The 23,357-nt window shown below is 42.2% G+C and overlaps 1 long non-coding RNA gene and 1 pseudogene across 2 annotated transcripts in view; one reads left to right on the top strand and one right to left on the bottom strand.

Annotated features, from left to right (window-relative positions):
• The window catches only part of LOC308344505, a 47,174-nt gene continuing 23,817 nt past the window's right edge, over window positions 1-23,357 (top strand). Inside the window, exon 1 of the long non-coding RNA XR_013966985.1 lies at window positions 1-99. This is a non-coding gene — a long non-coding RNA (uncharacterized lncRNA). The remainder of the gene's footprint in view (window positions 100-23,357) is intronic.
• LOC308344717 (large ribosomal subunit protein eL31-like) lies at window positions 22,923-23,281 on the bottom strand (annotated as a pseudogene). The gene has a single exon. The product of its transcript is annotated as a large ribosomal subunit protein eL31-like (transcript).

Below are 23,357 nucleotides of genomic sequence, written 5' to 3'. Positions count from 1 at the left end.
GCAGTTGGAGGGCGGCCGCGGGCGGGCGCGGGCGGGCGCGTATGGCGCGGAGGGGAAAGCCGCTGGGGCGTGGGCAGAGGCCAGCGAAGCCAGTGTCAGGTAAGAGAAAGAGAGGACGAGGGGAGGGGGAGGAAGAAAGGCGCTCGAAGGCGAAGAGGGGAGGTGGGAAGGCACGGAGACAGCTCGGGCGGCCAAGTGACGCGGGTCGAGAAGGGAGGCGGGCGCGTGGCGGGCAGCGGGGGCAGGACGCACGGGCCCCGCCAGGCGCCGGGTCTGCTTGCTCCCATCCCTCCCCTCCCGGGATCCCGTCGAGGCCTAACGGCACGTGTGGTGCAGACGGGGATGGGGGAGCTCTGGGGAGGGGTGGGGTGGGGGTGGGGCCGAAGTGCTCAGTGCCCGGTACCGCGCGGTCCGTGCTGCACACCTGGCACCCGGGAGTCGCCATCTGCTCCGAGCTCTCCGCCTCTCGGGTAGGGGTGTGGGCTTGTTGGGAGATAAGGACCCTGCCTGATGAAGGGATGGCTTCCCGTCAACCGCCGCAATGAACTCAGTCAATCAACGTTTATGGTGCTCCTACTGTGTGCCGAGCGCAGCCTGGGTCCCTTCCAGCTGCTGGGCTCCGGGACGGCACCATCTGTTCGGTTACACCCGCGGGCTGGAAAGGAATCCCGTGTGGTGGTGTATAATAAGTTCACAGTTCGAACAATAACGTAGTAAATTCACCACGCCAAGGCGGGCGGTTGAGACCGTTTGTGGGTCTTGGAGAAGAGGTGGGGCTGGCAAAGTAAGGTTTTGTGATTTTTTGCAACTGTTTCCTGAAGCACGAGACCCTCCCCTCCCCCAACACCATGTTTTGTCCCACAGTGTCACACAGAAGTAAAAATTACCAGTAACTGTTGAACAAATAGTTCAGTGACAGTCTGGCTAGCAGGATCTGCAAAAAACTGACGGCGAGTCCTTCGGTACTCAAACTGCAGCCAGTTTCACAAGTATGGGACCCCAACACTGCTCCTCCACCAAGTATTCAATAATGTAACTTTGATACCCTGAAAGAAAACTGATGGGTAATAAGATCTACTTGCACCTGATATGTTTATAGAAATCAACAAAATGGTCAAACTACAATATAAAGGAAAAATATAAGGTACATATTTTATAATAAAACAATATACATTTCAAAGGTGCATCCGCAGACTGTTTCCCTAGAACACCCAAAATGTCTAGAATTTATAAACTTCTCCTCCCCAGGGAGTACTACTGCCCAGGTGTGAATTATGGACTGTGTTTATCAGGCAAGTACTAAGTATTGGGAATCCTATTGATATCCTAAATGCTTGAGTTTATAGTGGATTGTGGATTGTTTATGACAAATCAACCTCCTGGTATTCCTGTCTTTATGTGGACTTTCTCCCCTAACTCCTAGCCCCCGCCCAACCCTTGATGCTGGATTTGGTCATAAGACGTGTTTGGGCCAATGGTACATTAGCAAGCAAGACCCATGCAGCGCCTTGGTAATTTTCAGCGCCTCCATATTGGGATTTGTCCTCTTGACACTGTGAGACCTTCTTGCTGTGAAGAATCTAGTCTAGCTTACTGGAGGATAAAAGGCCCTATGGAGAAAACTGAAATGCCTTGCCAATGCAGACGTTCCAGACATGGGACCCAAGCTGTCTTGAACGACTGCAGACACATGAGTGATCCCAGATGAATGCCGCAGAAGAATCCCTTAGCTTGACAAATCCACAGAATTATGAGAACACTAAATCGTCGTTTCAAATCACTGTGCTTTGGGTGACTTGTTATGCAGTAATTAATAGAGGACAAGGTGGTTTTAACTTAAATGCCCTGTGATAGATGCCAAGATACAAATCCACCCAAGAAGGTTGTCTTTTCTCCTTTTTTTGCAAAGACATGATGGTGTTTATACGTCTTTTAAATGGAGGTGTGATTGACATACACCATATTAGTTTCAGGTGTACAGCCTAGTGATTTGTTACTTGTGTATGTTGTAAAATGCTCACCACAGAAAGTCTAGTTGACATCTGTTGCCATAGATATTTTTACCCTGTGTTGGAAACTTTCAAGATTTACTCTTTTTAGGGCGCCTGGGTGGCTCAGTCAGTTAAGCTTCTGACTCTTGGTTTCAGCTCAGGTCAGGATCTCAGCGTCCTGGGATGGAGCTCTGCCTCCGGCTCCGTGCTCAGTGGGGAGTCTGCTTCTCTCTCCTTCCTGCTGCCTCTCCCTTCCCACCCTGTTCACACTCATGCTCTCTCTTTCTCAAATCTTAAAATTAAAAAAAAAAAAAGCTCTTAAAAAATACTTCTTTGAGAGAGTGTGAGCATGAGCAGGGGTGAGAGCAGAGGGAGAGAAACACGCAGGGATGGATTCCAACTCAGGGGTCAATCTCGGGACCTCCAGGTCAGGACCTGAGCTGAAATCAAGACTAGGAAACTTAACCTTAACTGACTGAGCCACCAAGGTGCCCCCCCCCCACCACCACATTTACCCCTTTTAATGTCAAACATGCAGAACAATATTATTAACGATAGTCACTAAACTGTACATTATATCCCCAGGGCTGACTGACTTTATAACTGGGAGTCAGTACCTTTTGACCCCCTTCACGCAACCCCCACCAAATCTCAGACTGTTTCTGTTCTGTGTATCTGTGAGCTTTTTTTCTCTCTTTTTTTTTTAAGATTCCACATATAAGTAAGATCGTACAGTATTTTCCTATCTTGTTTCATTTAGTGTAATGCCGTCAAGTTCCATCCATGTTGTTACAAATGGCAAGATTTCATTCTTTTTTTTTTTTTTTTAAATGTGTGTGTAGTCTTCATTATATGAACACACACACCACCTCTTTTTTACTCCTTCATTGGCAGACACTTATCTCGGCTACTGTCAGTAATGCTGCAGTGAGGTGTATATGTGAGGGTCCAGATATCTTTTCAAGTCCTTGTTTTCATTGTCATCAGATAAATACCCAAAGGTGGGATTGCTGGAATATACGGCGGCTCTATTTTTAATTTTTTGAGGAACCTCCATACTGTTTTCCAATCGAGACTGAACCAATTTACATTCCCAGCAGCAGTGCACAAGAGTTTCCTTTCCTCTGTGTCTTCTCCATCACTTTTTGTATTTTTGATAATCTAACAGGTGTGAAGTGGTAGCTTATTGTGGTTTTGACTTGTATTTCCCTGATAATCAGCAACATTGAACATCTTCATGTAACTGCTGATTGTCTGTGTGTCTTAAAAAAAAAGTATTCAGATCTTATGCCCATTTTAAAGTTTTACACACACACACACACACACACACACACACATACATATATATTTTAGTGGTCTCTACACCCAGTATGGGTCTTGAACTCACAACCCCAAGATCAAGAGTCTCGTGCTCTTTGGACTGAACCAGCGAGGTGTCCCAATCTTATGTTCATTTTTAAAATCAGGGTTTTGTGTTTTTGTGTTTTGTTTTGTTTTGTTTTGTTTTGCTATGAAATGGTCTGAGTTCTTAATCTGTTTTGTATAGTAGCTCCTTATCAGAGAGATGATTTGCAAATCTCTTCTCCCAGGCAGTAAGTTGCTGCTTCGTTTTGTCGATGATTTCCTTTCCTGCGCAGAAGCTTTTGAGTTCGATGTCGTCGCATCTAGTTTGTTTGCTTTTGTTGCCTTTGGTTTTGGTAACTGGTCAAAACCAAATCATTGCCAAGATTGATGTCAAGGAGCTTACCGCCTCCGTGTTCTTCTGCAAGTTTTATGGTTTTCTCTTTTTAGTGACTCCGGGGTCTTCAGTATGAGCTTAATCCATACACTCGTCACCGCGCCGGGTGGATAATGGGTTTTAGCTAGACTGCAGTAACTCCAGACATCTTACCTACTCTGGACGCCAGTCGTGCTCCTTTGCCTTCCCGCCCATATTCCGGGAATCCTTTCTCCCCTCGGGGCACTTGCCGCTCACCAGCACTGTTATTTTTCAACTCAGTCCTTTCTGCTGTCCTTGGCCTTCTCTGGCTAGCTCTCCTGTTTACACCTTTTCCTTTCTTTCTTCCTGGTCTCATTTGTCTTCATTTTCGACTGCTGCTTCAACATCTACTTGCTTGTGGTCAGGAAGCCGGCCGACCGTGCGGGGCGTTCAGCAGGTTGCTTCTTGACCTTACCTTGGCTTTTCGCCGTTGCTTCTGCTTGTAAGTTTTGTTGGGGGTGGGATGAGCATCAGATCTGTAGACCGCGGACAAGGGTGGCGTTCACACGCAGGGTGTAATTCTAGTGCCGCGGGATGGCGCATTAGGATTCTCCAGAGAAACAGACCCAGTGGAAGATCTGTATCTCCATCTATGCATCTGTATATCGGTATCCGTTAGAGGGGCTGCGAAATCACAAGGTGTGCAGTCATTTCCTTGGAGACCCAGAAGAGCTGACCATGTGCTTTTGGTTCAAAGGCCAGGAGGCTCGAGACTCAGGAAGAGCCGAGGTTTCTGTTGGAGTCTAAGGCAGGGGCAAAAACCGATGTCCTAGCTTATGGGCCATCAGGCAGGAGACATTCCCACTGAGCTGGGGGAGAATCCTCCTTTGTGTTCTATTCAGGCTTTCAATTGGCTGGACCAGGGAAGGGGATCTGCTTCCCTCAGTTTATCAGTTTAAATATGAAACACATCCCAAAACACCCTCACAGAAATACCCAGAATTGTTTGATCAAATATCTGCACATCTTGGGGCCCAGTCAGGCTGACCTGTAAAATTAACCTTCACAGACTGTTAGCGAGAGTCCTGTCTTAGGGAGTTGACTTTACCCAAGCATGACCTTTATGTGTAGGTTGAATAAGTAGCCTGAGTACCTGAGAAAAGGTACATTGATGGAAAATGGAGATTTTTGGTCTTCCCTCCTGAAATCTTGCCCTTCTAACCAATGAACGATAGCAATGCTTTCATAAGTAGGATTCATCCCTTTAGATCATAATATATATTTTTCTAATTAGAATGTAGATTATCCAAGATGAACTGTGGTGAGGCACTATTAGGCAATACTAACTTAGAGTGCAGTTCTGGACGCTAGCTTTTCTGGTAGGTTCAGGTGGGGTTTAACATGGGTGGAAGGGATTGGGGAGAGGGAAAGAGAAGATCACTTAGAGAAGGGGAGGTTCAAATGTAGCACTCTTAGCTAATGGGTAGAGTATGACAGGTGAGAACAGGAAGATTTAAGGTTAAAATTTGCTGCCCTCTTTAAACACATAGCTTTAATTTCTTGAGACTGGAAAGTCCCTTATGTTAACATGCAAGATTGTATCACTAAAATTAAGTTTAAGGTAAGATATAGCATAGCTCAGGGTAGATCTAGTTTTCCTTTTCATGTCTATGCCTCAAGGGTAAAAGTAGGGCAAAAAAAAAAAAAAAAAGAGCCTCTTAAGGAAACTCCATATCATGTAATTAAAGGATATTCTTCACTAACCATCCTTTACACGTTATTTATTATGATGATCATTGCCTAGCCTATCTAGCAGTTAAAACATACTTTTTAGATTCTTAAAATTTCAGGGATTAAAAAGAAAAACCCACTAATCAGAGGAGATGCTATGACTATGTTTAGTTTAGGTATTCCTTCCTATATTTACCTTAATGGGGTGGACTATGCTGAGATGTAGGTATGTCCAGAGAACTCAATGACTCCACACGTGAAATTATTTCTTACTAATGCAAAGTCCACTGTGGACCTAGATACTCTCCAAAGTGGGGTCCCTTTCTCAGCAGTGGCTTACAGAACCAGGCTGAGTAGCTCCATATCTATGTGATGCCCATGGTTGCCGTGAAGCGATGAGCGGAGAGCGCTCTCTCTTACTCCTAAACGCCTCTTCCTGGAAGTGGCATGTATGGTCTGTGCTCGCAGCCCATGGACTTTGCTAGGCGCATGGCCCAGCCAGAAAGCTTGAAATAAGACTCTCCTCTGTGCCCCAAAAGAGAGGAAAAATGGGTATGGATGAACATTAGAAATCTGTGCTACATTGCTTGTAGAACCGATACACGTCATCTAAATTTTCTGTAAATGAACTTATTTTAAGTAAATCCTATTTTCCTTTTCAGCTGCATGTGAAAACCAAGGAGATGTTATTCCAGGAAAATTTTTTTACCTGGACTAATATTTTAGGGTATTTTCCTCTGTTAAGAAAAAACCAAACCCACAGTGAGGGGCGCCTGGGTGGCTCAGTCCATAAGTGTCTGACTCTTGGTTTCAGCTCCAGTCATGGTCTCAGGGTTGTGAGATTGAGTCCTGTGTTGGGCTCTGTGCTGAGCATGGAGGCTGCTTAGGATTCTCTCTCTCTTTCTCCCTCTCCCACCCCAGCCACTTGCACTCTCACTCTTTCCCGATGTAAAAAACGAAGAAATAAACGACATTAGGATTAAAATCATTAGAGAGGCGCCTGGGTGGCTCAGTGGGTTAAAGCCTCTGCCTTCGGCTCAGGTCATGATCTCAGGGTCCTGGGATCGAGCCCCGCATCGGACTCTCTGCTCAGCAGGGAGCCTGCTTCCCCCTCTCTCTCTGCCTGCCTCTCTGCCTACTTGTGATCTCTCTCTCTCTCTGTCAAATAAATAAATAAAATCTTTAAAAAAAAAATTAAAATCATTAGAGACAAGAACATTTATGCTTCTGAGTATGATATGATAGCAGAAAGCTATCACAACTAGAAACGAAGAGATTGCAAGAAATCCTATTTTTAAAGATATTGGGGAGCTTCAGAAGCATTTGAGATTAGAAGAAATAGATTTTAGAGAGAGAAGTGGCTGAGACTGCTGGCCACTTTCTTGCCTGGGAACATTTGCTGAGTCTGGACAAAGACTGTCATAGGAAAGGAAAGGGGAAAACCAGAATTTTTTTATACCCGTGATGGATGGCATGGACAAATTAGAATCTACATGATCCTCAAACAGCCATTTTCTTTCATGGGATATGTGCTGAGTGCTGGAGAGTGTAAGGGACTGAGTCACAAAGACGGCAAGAAATCAGCTGCAGACCAAGTCATGCCAGAGGAAGGGGCATACAGGAAGATGTTGCTCTAACTATGCCTATCTGTCTGTCTCTCTGTCGTCTCCCTTTTAAAATATTTGAACTTGAATGATGTGAGAAGCTGAAGAGCAAAGCACAAATCTCCGATGGCCAGAACTGGAGGCCTGAGGCAGGCAGAGACAGAGACCTCCTAGGGTCCCAGTCAAAACTGTAGGAAGACTGTGCTCAAGAAATGGGTTGGATAAGAAAGACAGTATAAAATTCCCTAAAGTCTCTTGGTACTTAGGGGACAGAATTCCTCTGAAGGTTAGTGTCCGGAACAAACTCATGAAGGCCTGGTCCTCAAGACATTTGAAGTCACAGACGGATTGAGTCTAACTAAATGTGTGAGCCAGTCTCAGACTAGCACCATTTTTAGTTGGGTTGAGATGATCCGCTCCTCACCTTGTCTACTTAATAGACAAAACCACAAACCTTTTCTGAGGCAGACACAGCAGCACGTTCCATCTCTTTTTTATATACAGTGATGATTCTGTGATACCAAACTATGAGATATGCAAAGAAAAAATATAATTGATCCAGACAAAAAGGAGGCAATAGAAGCCAATCACCCAGATTTAGAGTTAGCAGACATGGACTTTATTATAAATATATTTTTTTTAAGTTTTATTTATTTATTTATTTGACAGACAGAGATTACAAGTAGGCAGAGAGGCAGGCAGAGAGAGAGGAGGAAGCAGGCTCTCAGCGGAGCAGAGAGCCCGATGCGGGGCTCGATCCCAGAACGCTGGGATCATGACCTGAGCTGAAGGCAGAGGCTTTAACCCCCTGAGCCACTCTGGCGCCCCATAAATATTTTTTTAATAGAAGAGAATATAGAAAAAGCAGATGAAAAGATAAAATATTTAAATGGAGAATTGGAATCTTTGAAAAAGAAACAATTGAGAATTCTAAAAATATTAAATACCCTCTCTTAAATTGAGAACCCATTAAAAATGTTTTACATAGGGGGACGCCTGGGTGGTTCAGTTGGTTAAGCGGCTGCCTTCGGCTCAGGTCATGATCTCAGCATCCTGGGATCGAGTCCCACATCGGGCTCCTTGCTCGGCGGGGAGCCTGCTTCTCCCTCTGCCTCTGCCTACCACTCTGTCTGCCTGTGCTTGCTCTCTCTCTCTCTCTCTCTCTCTCTCTCTCTAACAAATAAATAAATTAAAAAAAATGTTTTACATAGGACTGGAAAAAGGAAAAGACAGCATTAGTGAGTTCAAAGACAGGTCAACAGGAAATACACAAATGTAAGTACAGGAAAAAATACATGGAAAGAATAAGACAGAGTCCAAGAGATAATGATAGAGACAAACGGTTTAGTATTGTGTTATTTAAGTCATATAAGGGGGTGCCTGGGTGGCTCAGTGGGTTAAGCATCTGCCTTCAGCTCAGGTCATGATTCCAGGGTCCTGGGATCAAGTCCCGCCTTGGGCTCCCTGCTCAGTGGGGAGCCTGCTTCTCCTCCTCCCTCTCTGTCTGCCCCCTGCTTCCCATGCTTGTGTGTGCGTGCTCTCTCTCGCTGTTGAATAAATATATAAAATCTTTTAAAAAATCATGTAAGAAGAGCGGTAAGAATAGGTCTGAAGTGATATTTGAAAAGATGATGACTAATAATTTTACAAAATTGATGATATGTATGTCCAAGAGTCCTAGGGAACCTCAAGCAGCTTAAAAGCAAAACTACTCAAAGGCACATCTTTGCAAACCCAGAAAAAAATCTCCAAAGGGGAGAAAAAGACATACTAAAAGAAGAAAGAATAGATTCATGACTAACTTTTTAACAGAAACCATGGAAGTCAAGAGAACGTAATCGTATCTTTAAGGTTCTGAAAGACAAAAAATAAACTACCTAGAATTCTAACAAATGAAAATATCCTTCACAACTTAAGGTTAAATGGAACAGCATAGAGACCCCAGAAATAAACCCATGATTCTATGGTCAATTTATGACAAAAGGAGGCAAGAACCTACAACGGGAAAGGACAATTTCTTCAATAAATGGTGTTGGAAAAGCTGGAAAGACACATGCAAACTAATAAAACTAGACTACTATTTTACACCACACACAAAAATTAACTCAAAATTGATTAAAGACCTGAATATGAAACCTTAAACCACAGAACTCCTAGAAGAACACGTGGGCTGTAAGCTCCTTAACGTCAGTCTTGGCGATGATTTCTGAATCTGACATCGAAAGCCAAGGCAACAAAAGCAAACATAAATGAGTAGAACTACATCAACCCCAAAAGCTTCTGCACAACAAAGGCAATCCTAAATTTTTAAAATGAAAAGGCATCCTATGGAATGGGAGAAAATGTTTGCAAATCATATATCTGATAAGGGGGTAAAATCCTAAATATGTAAAGAACTCATGCAACTCAAGAAGAAACAGTAAAACAAAACAATCTGATTAAAAAATGGGGAGAGGATCTGAGTAGACATTTTTTACAAAGAAGACCTACAGATGGACAACAGCACCTTTTTTCATGCCTAACATCACCCATTGGCAGGGAAATGCAAATCAGTGAGAAATCATCTCCCAACTGTTAGAATGACTATTATCAAAAAGAGGAAATAACCAGTGTTGGTAAGGATGTGGAGAAAAGGAAACCCTTGTGCCTTGTCTGTGGAAATGTCAGTTGGTGCAGGCACTGTAGGAAACAGTATGGAGGTTCCTCAAAAAAATAAAAAAAAAGAGCTACCATATGTTCCAGCATATGGGCATTTATCTGAAGAAAAATGAAGACGCTAATTAGAAAAAAAATATATGCTCCTCTATGTTCATCGCAACATTATTGACATTACCCAAGATATGGATACAGCCTAAGTGTCCACCAGTAGATGAATGGATAAAGAAGATTCGGTGTGTATATATGTGTGTGTATGTTTGTACACACACAGTGGAAACCTATATATTATTCAGCCATAAAAATGAATGAAGTCTTGGCATTTGTGAAAACATGGATGGACCTTGAGGGCGTTATGTTAAGTGGAAGAAGTCAGAGAATGAAGTCAAATCGTATTTATATGTGGGTTCTAAAAAACAAAACAACAAACCAACAAAAGCAAGCTCAAAATACGCAGAACAGATTGGTGATTGCCTGAGGGAGATGGGGTGGGGAGTGGGCAAAATGAGTGAAAGGAGTCAAAAGGTACAACTTCTGGTAATAGAATAAGTAAGTCATGGAGATGGGATATACAGCATCACAACTATTATTATCACGCTGTACTGCATGTTGGAAAGTTGCTAAGAGAGTCGATCTTCAAGGTCCTCATAACAAGAAAAAGATATTTGTAATGATGTGTGGTGATGGATGTTAACTAGACTTATGGTGGTGATCATTCTGCAGTGTATACAAACTGAATCATTATTTTGTGCACCTGAAAAGAACATAATGTTATATATCAATTATATCTCAGTAAAAAATGGTTAAAAAGAAGAACAGGTCCAAAAAAGCTAAGAGATTTTGTTTCTAGAAGACACACACTGTGAGAAAGATGAAAAGTTCTTCAGGCTACGGGAAAATAATCCCAAGTTACAAGCATGGAAGTATAGTAGGAGTGAACACCTAAGAAGGGGCAAATATATAAGAAAATGGACTATTTAAAGCAAACTTATGTCTTAGGAAGCTTACGTATAGAACAAAAATACATGGCAACAATAGCACAGAGCGGGAGGGGTGTGAATGTGGAGTAGATCTGCTGTAAATTTCTTGTCCTGCTTGAGAAGGGGACAGTAATAAGTCAAGGATGCATATGCAAATTTTTAGTGTAGTCACTAAACCATCTATCTCTATATATAGATACATAAAATATATGTATACACAACATATAGATATATAAAATATCTATATACAAATATATACAGATAGATATAATTAAAAGCTAACAGAGGATATAAAATAGAATATTGAAAAATATTTGAGGGATGCCTGGGTGGCTCAATTGGTTAAGCCGCTGCCTTCAGCTCAGGTCATGATCCCAGGGTCCTGGGATCGAGTCCCGCATCGGGTTCCTTGCTCGGCAGGGAGCCTGCTTCTCTCGCTGCCTCTGCCTGCCTCTCGGCCTGCTTGTGTGTTCTCTCTCTCTCTCTCTCTCTCTCTGGCAAATAAATAAAATCTTAAAAAAAAATATTTGATTCAGAAGTAGGCAGAGGAGGAGAAGGGAACAAAGCAGAGACAGAACAAATAGAAAAGAAATAACAAGATCACAGACTTAGAAGCAAACCAAATTAGTAGTGACGTTAAGTATGAATGGACCCATCATTCCTATTAAAAGACCAAAATTACCAAATTGGCTTTTAAGAGGACAGGCTATATGTTATTTACAAAAGATGCATTTTAAATAGAAGAATACACACAAATTCAAAGTCAGGAGATGAACAGAGCTGGGCTGTAAACGCTAACCAGGAGAAAGCTGGTGTGTCTATATTAATGTGAAAGAGACTTTAAAGCAGAGACAGAGATATTTCATAATAATAAATGGGTCAGCCGGAAGACAACAAAAAAGTTGACTTGTGTGCACCCAGTAACCTAGCTTTAAACTATGTAAAACAAACACAGAATGACAGAACTGAAAATGAATTCAAAATCAAAGTTGGAGATTTTGACACCTGTGAGTAATTGGTAAATCAAAACAATAAAACACGAGTCAGGATATAAAAGATTTAACAACTCTGTCAACTAACTGGACCTAATTAGCACGGATATAACAGTACACCCCAAAACTTCTGAAACATGATCCTTATCAAGAGAGATGAAATTGTATGTAATAAATTTAGTAATAAACATAATATATAAATAATAAATAATATACTATATTATTTATAGTATTTATATAGAAACTATTTATTATAAAAAATATAAATAAATAAGTGTAATACATTTAATATGTAATAAATTTGGTAAATTTCAAAATGCAAAGGAACCTAGTGGTCAAAAAGAAAAAAATCCAGAAGAATAAAAACAAAAGTGGAGAATTGATTATAATACCAGATTTTAAGAGCTTCAGTAATTAACATAGTGTGGTATCAGTATTGGAGTAGACAAATTATAGACCAAATGAACAGAACAGAGTGAGAAATACTCAGACTTAGAGAATTACTTGATTCCTAACAAAGATACCCCTGCAGTTCTGTGGGGGAAAGGAGAATGGGTTTATTTGGTAACAAAAATGATGCCAAGATAATTGTATATTGACACAGTGAAAAAAAATGAACCTTGACCTCTATTTCATACCATACATAAAAAATAACTTATATATCATTGTTGTAAGTGTGCAGAGAAGATATAGGAGGATATCTTAATAATCTTGGAGTAGGCAAAAACTTTTTACACAGGACATAAAAAAGCTAAGCATAAAAAACCCCAAATACTAATAGAAGATATTGATACTACAATGAAGGATATATCCCCCCCCACCTGTTTAAAAAATGGACAAAACACTTGAACAGCCACTTCACAAGAGGCTATGCCAATGGCCATAAAGTATATGAAAAGATAACATATCAGGGAAATACAAAATACAATGGCAGTTAGAGCCTTCTATAGACCCACAAGAATGGGTCAAAATTTAAAAAAGTAACAGTACCAAGTGTTGACAGAAATGTGGAATGTCTGAAATTCTTTTTTTTTTTTTTTTAAGATTGTATTTATTTATTTGACAGAGAGAGAGATCACAAGCAGGCAGACAGGCAAGCGGGGGCGGGGGTAAGCAGGCTCCCTGCTGAGCAGAGAGCCCAACGCGGGACTCGATCCCAGGACCCTGAGATCGTGACCCAGGCGGAAGGAAGAGGCTTAACCCACTGAGCCACCCAGGCACCCACATCTGAAATTCTTACGTGTTTAGTGGGTATGTACACTGCTGCAACCAGTATGGAAAGCTGCCACTACTTTCTAAACTAATGTGTCCAGGAAATTCAACCCCAAACATATACTCAAAAGAAATGAGGATATGTATATATGTATATCTCTCAACCCAAAGGCACATACAGGAATGTTCATACCCCAAACCTCGAAATAATCCACATGCTCAGTAACAGGAGAAAGAATAAATATCTTATGGAATTTTCATCTGATGAAATTTGACACAGAAACAAAAGGACAGACATTATGTTGAGCAAAAGAAGTAGGTAAAAAGAGTGGTGCTGCATCATTCCATTTACTTATTTTTTTTACTATTTATTCATTTTTAAAGATTTTATTTATTTATTTGCCAGAGTGAGAGCACAAGCAGGGGTAGCAGCAGGGAGAGGGAGAGGGAGAAGCAGGCTCCCCGTTGAGCAGGGAGCCTGATGTGGGGCTCGATCCCAAGACCCTGGGATCGTAACCTGAGTTAAAGGCTTAACCAACTGAGCCACCCAGGTACCCCACGTGATTCTATTTATATGAAACTCATAAACAGGCAAATATAATTGTAGGTGATAGAAATTATGTCATTGAAGGGTTGACTGAAAATGGCCATTAGAGAACTTTCCGGAATACTTGAAATATTCAAATCTTTAAATAATGCTTGCATGGCGGTATATCTAAATAGAATTTAACTAAAGATCATGCTGTGTATGCCTTTAGTGTGTGTAACAACTCTGAGAAAGACAAAGATATTTATAGGAAACCGCTCTTCAATACTTTAAAGCAGGAGTTCCTAACATTATCTATAAAGGGCCAGATGGCAGATATTTTAGGCTTTCAGGTCATTTTCTCTATTATAACTGTATGAATCTGCTGCTGTGCCAAAGCAGATAGAGACAATAGGTAAATAAATGACCATGACTGTGTTCTGTTAAACTCGGTTTACAAAAATCAGTTAACCAACTCCTGCTTTAAAACAATAACAAGTTTACACCCCCCACGCACCCATCCCCGTTACAATAAGTCACAAAATACAAATCCTTCTTCTGTAATAGGTAATTATTATAGTAAACTCTCTTGTAACCTAAATATAATATGATTGGTTTTTTTTAAGATTAAAAAAAAATTGGGGGCACCTGGGTGGTTCAGTTGATTAAGCATCTGCTTTCCACTTGGGTTATGTTCCCGGGGTGTGGGATCGAGCCCCAGGTCAGGTCTCTGCTCAGCGGGGAGGCTGCTTCCTCCTCTCCCTCTGCCTGCCTCTCTGCTTGCTTGTGCTTTCTTTATTTGTCAAATGAATAAAATCTTAAAGATTAAAATCTTAAGATTTTAAATCTTTTTTAAGTCTTAAGATTTAAATCTTAAAGATGAAAAAAATATTGTTTTTAATTAATCTCTACACCCAACTTGGGGCTGGAAGGCACAACCCAGAGATCAGGGGTTACACAGTCCACTGCCTGAGCCAGTCAGGCACCGCAGTACGATGGTTTTTGAAGTACTGAGAGTAAGGCATGTGTTTGTTTTGGTAAAGATGAAAAGAGATGCCAAGTAATCATACCAAAGTAATTGTAAAATATCTCTCCTACCTCTCTCTCTTTCCCGTACATTCTCCCGTCTTTCCTACTGAATCAGGAATGAATTTTCCCTCAGTGTTAGTTTAACAAATCCTTTTGGGGCCCTCATTATACAGTACCTACTGTGTCGGGAGCTAAGATAGAGTGAAAATCAAACTGTATGTGGTTCCTGGCCCTCAAGGAACTGTCTGGTGAGAGTCAGAAACAAGCAAATCCACAGAGAAATAAGTACTATGTAGGTGGGGTAAAGAAAAAGAAATTGGCAAGTTAGAAAGAATGGAAAGGGCATAATTTACTTTTATTTTAATTTTTTAAAAAGATTTTGTTTATTTGACAGAGACAGTGAGAGGGGGAACACAAGCAGGGGGAGAGGGAGAGAGAGAAGCAGGCTCCCCGCTGAGCAGGGAGCCCGTCGCAGGGCTCAGTCCTGGGACTCCGGGATCATGACCTGAGCCAAAGGCAGACACTTAGCGATTGAGCCACCCAGGCGCCCCCTAAGCGCATAATTTAAAGATGGCGCTGACCAAGCGGACTTCTCCAAGGTGGGGTCATCCAATGGGAGGTCTAAAGAATGAGTGGAATTCATCTACATGAATGGTGAGGAACACAGGGGATGGAGGGAGAGTACATCCTGTAGAGACAACAGATGGGGCCAGGGCTGGAGAAAGGAGAGCTTCGGGCATGAAGCGAGTAGACCTAGCATGCCATGAACAAGAAGGCAAGTGGCAGAGAGGGAAACGAAGCGGTGGGTAGGGCCCAGACCATGCAAGGTACTAGGTTCTAGGAAGGAGTTCAGATTTTATTCCAAATTCAGTGAGAAGTCATGGGCTAGTTTTAAGTAAATGAATGAAATGGCCTGATTAACATTTTTAAGATTTTTTTCTTTAAGTAATCTCTACACCCGTTGTGGGGCTCGAACTTACTTCCCTGAGATCAAGAATGACATGGTCCACCAGCTGAGCCAGCCAGGAGCCCCAACATGATTAACATTTTAAAAATATCCCTCTAGGGGGCGCCTGGGTGGCTCAATGGGTTAAGCCTCTGCCTTCCGCTCAGGTCATGATCTCAGGGTCCTGGGATCGAGCCCCGCATTGGGCTCTCTGCTCAGTGTGGAGCCTGCTTCCCCCCTCTCCCCCCGCCTGCCTCTCTGCCTACTTGTGATCTCTGTCTGTCAAATAAGTAAATACAATCTTTAAAAGAAAAAATCCCTCTAGCTGCTCTGTGGAGAATTCATGGGGAGGACACTAAGATGGCGGGGACGTTTAGAAGAGTGTTGTGGTGACCCAGTCTAGAGATGATGGTGGTGGTTTGGGTAGGAGGAGAGAAGTGAATGGTTTGTGATATATTTTGGGGATAAAATTAATAGAATGTCCTAATGGACTCTTGGGGAGATGAGGGAAAAAAAGGTTTGGGATTATGGAAGTACAAAATAATCATTTAGGGAGGGATCAGCTGAGTTTATTAGAGATACATAATTAGGTTGCTAAGCAGTGTTTAGGTTGGCGACCTCAACTTTTCATCTATACCAGTCAGTTCTGTTGTGTGTTTTCTTCAGTTTGGGTGAGAACAGATAGATGGTTGCATGCATCTTGGGTGGGGTTTGTTGTGTTCGACACGGGGTGTGGTGGGGTGGGGGGGTGGAGAAGCATGGCCGTAGCTATAGTGTTTGCAAAGGACTTACCATACTGAGAGTGACTCTAAGTATTCAGGTACATGAAGAAGTAAAGGCAGGTGGGGCTGATGGGCAAAGAGAAAGCCAAGGGGTTGTGGGTTGGAAGTCTTCATGAGATGAAAGAAGGGGGAAGGGCAGGGGGATGCATTGAATAAGTTGAAAGAAAAATAGCTTTATTAGAGAGTGGGATGTCTGATTTCTGATTCTATATGTTGCTGAGGGAGGAAGTTCAGTGAACCGGTAGCTCAGCGTCCTGGGTGGGTCATCCAATATACGTTGACGTTGTCTAATATGATGACCGAAGTTAAGGTGGACGGGAAGTCCGCTGCTGAAATCTCAGGTGAATGAAGGGAAGTGACAGCAGATGACAGTGATGAGGAGGGAAGTGTGATTCAGCTGAATGTAGGAGTCTCAAAAGAGAGGGGATGTTTACAGGAGGAAGCAGGTTCAATGTCTGCAAGTCGGCAAATGTTGATCCAGCCACCAACCTTGAGGTGAGAATAAGCAGTTTCAGCTTAAGAGGCTGGGGTGGGGGAGGGGATGCTGTTCTCAGGCAGCCCTTGGGTTTCACTGAGGCAGAGATGGGGGAGGGTGTGGAGAGCAGAGGTGAAGGGCACTGGAAAGTTGGTGGAGCACAGAGCAGAATTTCCAAGGGCATAATGAAGTCCAGAGTTGGGTCACATGGAGTGTGGATGTCGATAAAGGACTTCTGGAGAGGCTTTACAGCTGGTGATGAATCACTGGGAGATTCTTGGTTCTTGGAAGGAGGTGGGCATTTAGCCTAACACTGAAGTCTGAAGTTCTTTTTGTTTGGTCATTGTTGTTTTTTTTTAAACAACAAATTTGGTAACCATTTGGGTCATTCTCCTCTTAAAGTTCTCTTTTCATTTTAAAGTTGATAATAAAAATGCACAACAAATGAATGAGTACAGAATTTTTGCTTGGGATGATGAAAGTGTTCAAGAAATGGATGATGGTGGTAAGCGTACAACACTGCGAGTGTACTTCATGCCACCAAATTATACACTGAAAAAACAGTTAAATTGGTAAATTGTATATGATGTATATTTTACTACACACACCGAAAAACCCCATGCAACATTTAGTAAAGGTTGTAAATGAGCAGCCTGTTGGCTAAATCCGCTCTCAGACATGTTTTCCTTGGCCTCAGATTGTTCTGGCTATCGTGTGTGGACCAAAAAAATGAGATTAGTTTCTAATATTTAGAATCTGGAGATTTTGTATAAAATCCCTTCTAAAACTGGGCTGCCCCATAGCTGAGACACACATTCCTACATGGGTACAACCAGTTGGGGCCAAGGAAGGCCTGGCCCCCCTTCCTAGCCTGTACCTCCACCACCCACACCGTGCTCTTGTCAGCACTGAGGGCTAAGCTCTCCTGTCATTCAGCCTGGTGCCTGCCCTGTTGCTTTTCTTTTGACGATTCACAGAATGGCCAAGTCGTTTTAAAGCTCAGCCTCTACGAAGATGAGCAAACAAAAAGTAGACTGAGCAGAGCTTTGTGTTTCAAGAAAAGTAGGAGAAAACATTTCTTGGTGGAAATGAAGCTGCTGTTTAATGTGTAAACAAAGTACGTCCCAAGAATACAATCTGGCCAACTCTGGTTATTTTTATTACCTGTCCAACTCCTGAGGGTGGCTGTGTTTGCCTCCCTGATTTATGAAAACTGTGTTATTACTTTAGGTTTTAAATAATTTGGGTAAGGCAGACAACCTAACACAATCTGAAGGTCATAGAAAATCTCCAATTTTCAGGTCTTTAACCAATAAAAGTATTACAGCTCTGAGACTTTTGAGAACATCTGTGAGGCATTCATTAATTCGTGGATTAAACTACTGTTCTCAATATTTGCTCATAGGAAAACGGTGTTACATTTTCTGGTGTGTGTGTGAGAGAGAGAAAGGTGTCACGTAGATCTCTCTTACTCATTGGCACAGAAATGCATTGTTTGTGCCAAATCAGTCAGTGGAGATGAGAACATTAAATCATTGTGTGTCAACATTGCTGCGAGCAAAAAAGTTCTAGTACACAAAGTGGGCACGTACTGTCACCAGAAAAAGTGCACTGGCTTCTTTTTGACAGTAAAAATATAGTAAACACCAGTATTCTGGCACTATGATTGACTCTAGTCTAAAATACCCTAACACTTCTAAATTTACATACAAGGCAGGTTGACTTTTTTTTTTTTAGTTCTCTTCCTTTTGGGCGAACTTAACTTTTGGACCTCTTTGCTTGGTAATCACGGTACACTGAATTACCCTATTGCTGGATGAGAGTTGAAAACAACGCTTAATGAGAATGAAAATGTCGAATTTCTACTTAGAAAGGGAGGGTTACACCAGGACCTGTCAGCCACAGGCTGACATTAAGGAATATACCCAAGACCCAGGCTAAGCCATGTATAAGCATGAAGGGTGTATCCGTTACCTAGAGCTGCTGTAACAAAATACTACCAACAGATTAAACCACAGAAATCTGTTCTCCATCATGGTTCTGGATGCTGGAAATCTGTAATCCAGATGGCAGCAAGGCCATGCTCTGTCTGAAGGCTCTGGGAGAGAAACTGTTCTGTGCCTTTCTCTTCCCTTCTGGTGTCACCAGCAAACCTCGGCCTCCCTTGGCTTATAAACACCACTCCACCCTCTGCCTCCATTGCCACGTCATGGTCTCCCAGTGGGTTTGTATGTCTCTTCTCTTTTTATAAAGACAACAGGCATATTGGCCTCGGGCCAATGACCTCTTGATAGGATTACGTCTGCAAAGACCCTGTTTCCAAATGAGATCACATGGACAGGAACCAGGGCTTAGGACTTCGGTGTATCTTTTTGGAGGACACAATCCAACCCATAACAGAGGGACAGAACCGTGGACAGGCCACGATCATGAATTAACTCTTTTGTTAGACTCTGGCCCAGCCATATCCCATGACAGCCGTGGCTGCCTTTCTTTATTCCCCTGAGCCAGCTCTGGCTGCTTCTTTCTATTCCGGCAAACTAATCAATGTATGTCAACTGTCATCCGTTTACACAGGTTCCTCCCTTATGCATGCTCTCCCCTTGCCTCAGACCCTGGAAACAGAATGCCCTGCGTGGAAGCTAAAACACCATTCCCACCGACATCTGCCATCCGTCATTTCCCTGGTCTTTAATTCCTCCCCTATGCTGCGTAGATTTTCTATTGTCTTCACTTACACACCGTGCAGCTCCCTTCGTTCTCGTTCGCCCAACTGTTGAAACCCAGCCTTGAGTACATCCAGCTCTTCAGTGTCTGGGCCACCGAACACGGCTTACCTCGCTGCCTTGCTCTCCGTTCCCTCCAGAGACGCTTCATGCCACCCACAAGCTCCTCACAACTGGGGCATCGCCGATCTCGCCTCACTCGCACCTTTCTCTTCAACTCTTAATTCATGGAGGAGATGCGCAGGTACTTTTCTAATTTCATGCCACCAAATTTACATATGAGCCTGGATGGGGACCGGCCACATTTCTCTTTCCCATTTGTGACAGAAGAAGCTAAGTCCATGCCAGGTCAGAAGCCTCCCCCCCGCCACCTCTTCCACCCCCCATCTCTGGATTCAGTCTCTTTCTGTCCTCTAAAGATTTCTACGCCTTTCTAGCATTTCGGCTGCACCTTTGATCTCCATCTCCTTCATTTGCTCTTTCCCAGCAACATTGTAAGAGTCTCTTCCATTTCCTATTAACAAACGAGCCTTCTTTCACCTGGAAGTCCTCCCTTAACCTGACATTCACTATTGTTTTTAAAAACTCATTACAATATGCTTTATTTATAGGATCTTTTACAGGTACTTACCTTCAGTTTTTATTCTCTCTGGCTCTTCCCTGTCTTAGGTAAACTTCTTGAGTTATCCGTATTTGTGACCTGCACCTACTCACGCATGAGCGTTCTTAGATCCAGTGGAATCTCCTCACCGACCGTTCTGATCATTAAAGACTTGCTTGTAGCTGAATCTAAGGACATCCTCTTGTCTTTTATTTCTCTTGCTTTCTCAGTAGCACGTGACACATTTTTTGCTTTCTATTTGATGGCTTCCAGACACCTAGAACTTGTGGTTTTCTTTGTAACTCGCTGATGTGTCTTCTCATTCTTCTCTGCTGGTTTCTCTTCCTCTCCCTGCCCCATAAATATGGTGTTTAGCGTCTGCCCTTGGCCATCTTTGTTCCTCACTCTGTGCAGTTTCCCATGAGATTTCTGCCACACTCGTGAATTCACGTGATGACAATTTCAGATCTGTAACTCTAGATCAGACTGCTCCCCACAGACTCCCATTCACATAGCCAACTGTCTACCAGACAACTTCACTTAGACGTCCCATGGACACCTCAAATGTACCATGTCAAAAATTCAACTCATACTCTCTACTCCCCAGCACCCCTCTATCTTGCCTTAACCCCTGGGTTTCCCATCTCATCGAACTCTGACCCCATTTACCCACACCAGAGACTGGGTGTCATCTGTAGCCCATATCCTTTTGTCCTTACCACTCCAGGTGCTCCTCCTTGTTTCCAGTGGCCTGTATTTGTGTGTGTGGGGTTTTGTTGTTGTTATTTAGTTTTGTGTGAGGAGAGCAAACCTTTTAGGAAGCAATGGAAACTGTTCTGCCTTGAGCAGAGCAGACTGGAAATGTTGGGTCAATGACTCATGGGAATTGGCTTATAAATTCCCCAACTCCTCAATCTCTTGGGTGGGATCTCGTGGCATTTGTTTTATATCATTTCTTTTTAAGATTTTATTTATTTCTTTGTCAGAGAGAGGGAGAGAATAAGTAGGGGGAGCGGCAGGCAGAGGGAGAAGCAGGCTCCCTGCTGAGCAAGGAGCTCAATGTGGGACTCAATCCTAGGGCCCTGGGATCAGGACCTGAGCCGAAGGCAGACATCTAACTGACTGAGCCATCCAGGCGCCCCCATTGTATATCATTTCATAGGATTTGTTCACGAATTCATGGTACAGTTGGCTTGATAAACCACTCTTTCTTGGCTACCTTCCCTTCCCTGTAACACTTCCTCTCTTTCCTACACATATTTCCTGCCCTCAAATGAACTACTTGTTCTTGATCCTTCCTTTAAGTCTGTTTCTGAAAGAAAGACATCATCCTTCTTTCTACTCCTTTCTTTTCTATTACCAAATTCTTTTATTTCTGCTTCACAATTGTCTTGAGACGCTCACGTCCCTCCAGCCCCAATGCCACTAGCCTGATGCTCGCTTGCCACCACCTCTAGCCTGGATCACTGCAACGGCCTCCTACCTGCTCCCTTCAGTATTGCCCCCTCCAACTCTTCCTCTTCCTTCCAGCAGTGATCTTTTGAATATGCAAATCTGCTAAAATCAAGGAGTAAACTTCTCAGGTGTCAACTTAGAATTGAGAAGCTGTCCTTGAGAAAATTCCAGAGCCCTATTAAAAGGAGCACCCTGTCATTTCCCTGTTACAGCACTTCTCACCCTGAACAGGAACTATCTGTTCACTCAGCTGAATTCCTCACCAGACTGTAGCCTCTTTCAGGAGACGAAAATAGTATTTGTCTCTCTCTTCTTTTCTTTTCTCTCCCTATCTTTGTTGTTGTTGCATTCCTAGATTGTAACTCCACGTTATGGTTAGTCTGACTAAAGGTTTGTCAGTTTTGTTTATCTTTACAAGAAGCTAGCTCTTAATTTTATAGATCGTTTCTATGATTTTTCTGGTCTCTATGTCATTTATTTCTGCTCTCATCTTTATATTTTCTTCTTTCTGCTAACTTTGGGTTTTCTTCTTTTTCTAGTTCCTAGAGGTATAACGTTAGGTTGTTTATTTGAGACCTTTCTTTTTCTTAATGTAGACATTTATTGCTATAAACTTCCCTCTTAGAACTGTTTTATTACATCTCAACAGTTTTGGTAATTTGTGTTTCCATTTTCATGTATTTCAAGGTATTTTTGATTTCCCTTTTGATTTCTTATTTGACCCAGTGTTTCCTTATTGATTTTCTGCCTGGATGACCTGTCCAGTATTGAAACTTGTGTATTGAATTCCCCTACTAGTATTGTATTGTTTTCTGTATCTCTCTTTAATTATATTAGTATTTGCTTCACATATTTAGCTGCTCCTGTGTTGGACACCCATATATTTACAATTGTAATAGCCTCTTGAATTGACCCCTTAATATTATGTAATGACCTACTTTTGTCTTATTACAGTTTTGACTTAAAGTCCATTTTATCTGATACACACAGAGCTATTTCTGGTCTCTTCAGGTTTTCATTTGCATGGAATGTCTTTTTCAGCCCTTCACTTCACTTTGAACCTGTGTGTTTCCTTAAAACTGAAGTGAGTATCTTTTAGGTGGCAGATGGTTGGGGTCTTTTTCTTCCTCTTTTTTTTTTTTTAAACCCGTTCAGCCACTGTATGTCTTTTGATTAGAGAATTGAATCCATTTATGTTTAGTGTATATTAGTGTATAGATGGAGTAAGTAAGGGCTTACTAATGCCATCTTACTGACCATTTTTTGACTGTTTTTATAGTTCTTTTGAACCTTTCTTTCTTGCTGTCCTTGTGAATTGATGATTTTCTGTAGTGGCATGCTTTGATTCCCTTCTATTTACATTTATGTTTACATTTATGTATCCATTACAGGTTTTTGCTTTCTGGTTACTATGAGGCTTACATAACATCTTATCATTGTAATAGTCCTATTTTAAGCTGATAGCAACTTAATTTTTTTTTTTTTTACAGTTTTCTATCTTTATTTGATGGTCAGTGATTAGTTCTCATCCACATTGACTGTCTGTAGATTTTTGAAAATGGTTGCAGGTACATAGGTAACCAATGTATAGAGTTTGTTTAGTGAATCTTTATCCTTGTTACATTTTCTGGACATGGATACGGTATGGAACATTCCTTATGCCTTTGGCTCAGACAGCTTTGTTGAGCCTGGTGTCAGTGTGCACATCTGGAGTTCCCACCTCCCTCATGGCAAATTGCCTGATCTCTTTGAGTGCTAGATAGGGCATGCTTCTTGAAGCCCATTATGTGGACGTGCTTGTGGATAGTGATGGTGAATTCTCTGGTCCCTACCTCAGAATGGCCCTTCTTCTTGCCACCCTTTTTAGTAGGAGCCATTCTGTTGGGCCCAGGTTGGAGAGGAAAGAAAGATAGAAATTTAAATTAGATTGTGGGGCGCCTGGGTGGTTCAGTC

Source organism: Martes martes (assembly GCF_963455335.1).
Source record: "Martes martes genome assembly, chromosome: 6".
NCBI classification, from domain to species: domain Eukaryota; kingdom Metazoa; phylum Chordata; class Mammalia; order Carnivora; family Mustelidae; genus Martes; species Martes martes.
The sequence above is the reverse complement of the archived record's forward strand: the minus strand, read 5'-3'. Positions and strand labels throughout refer to the sequence as shown.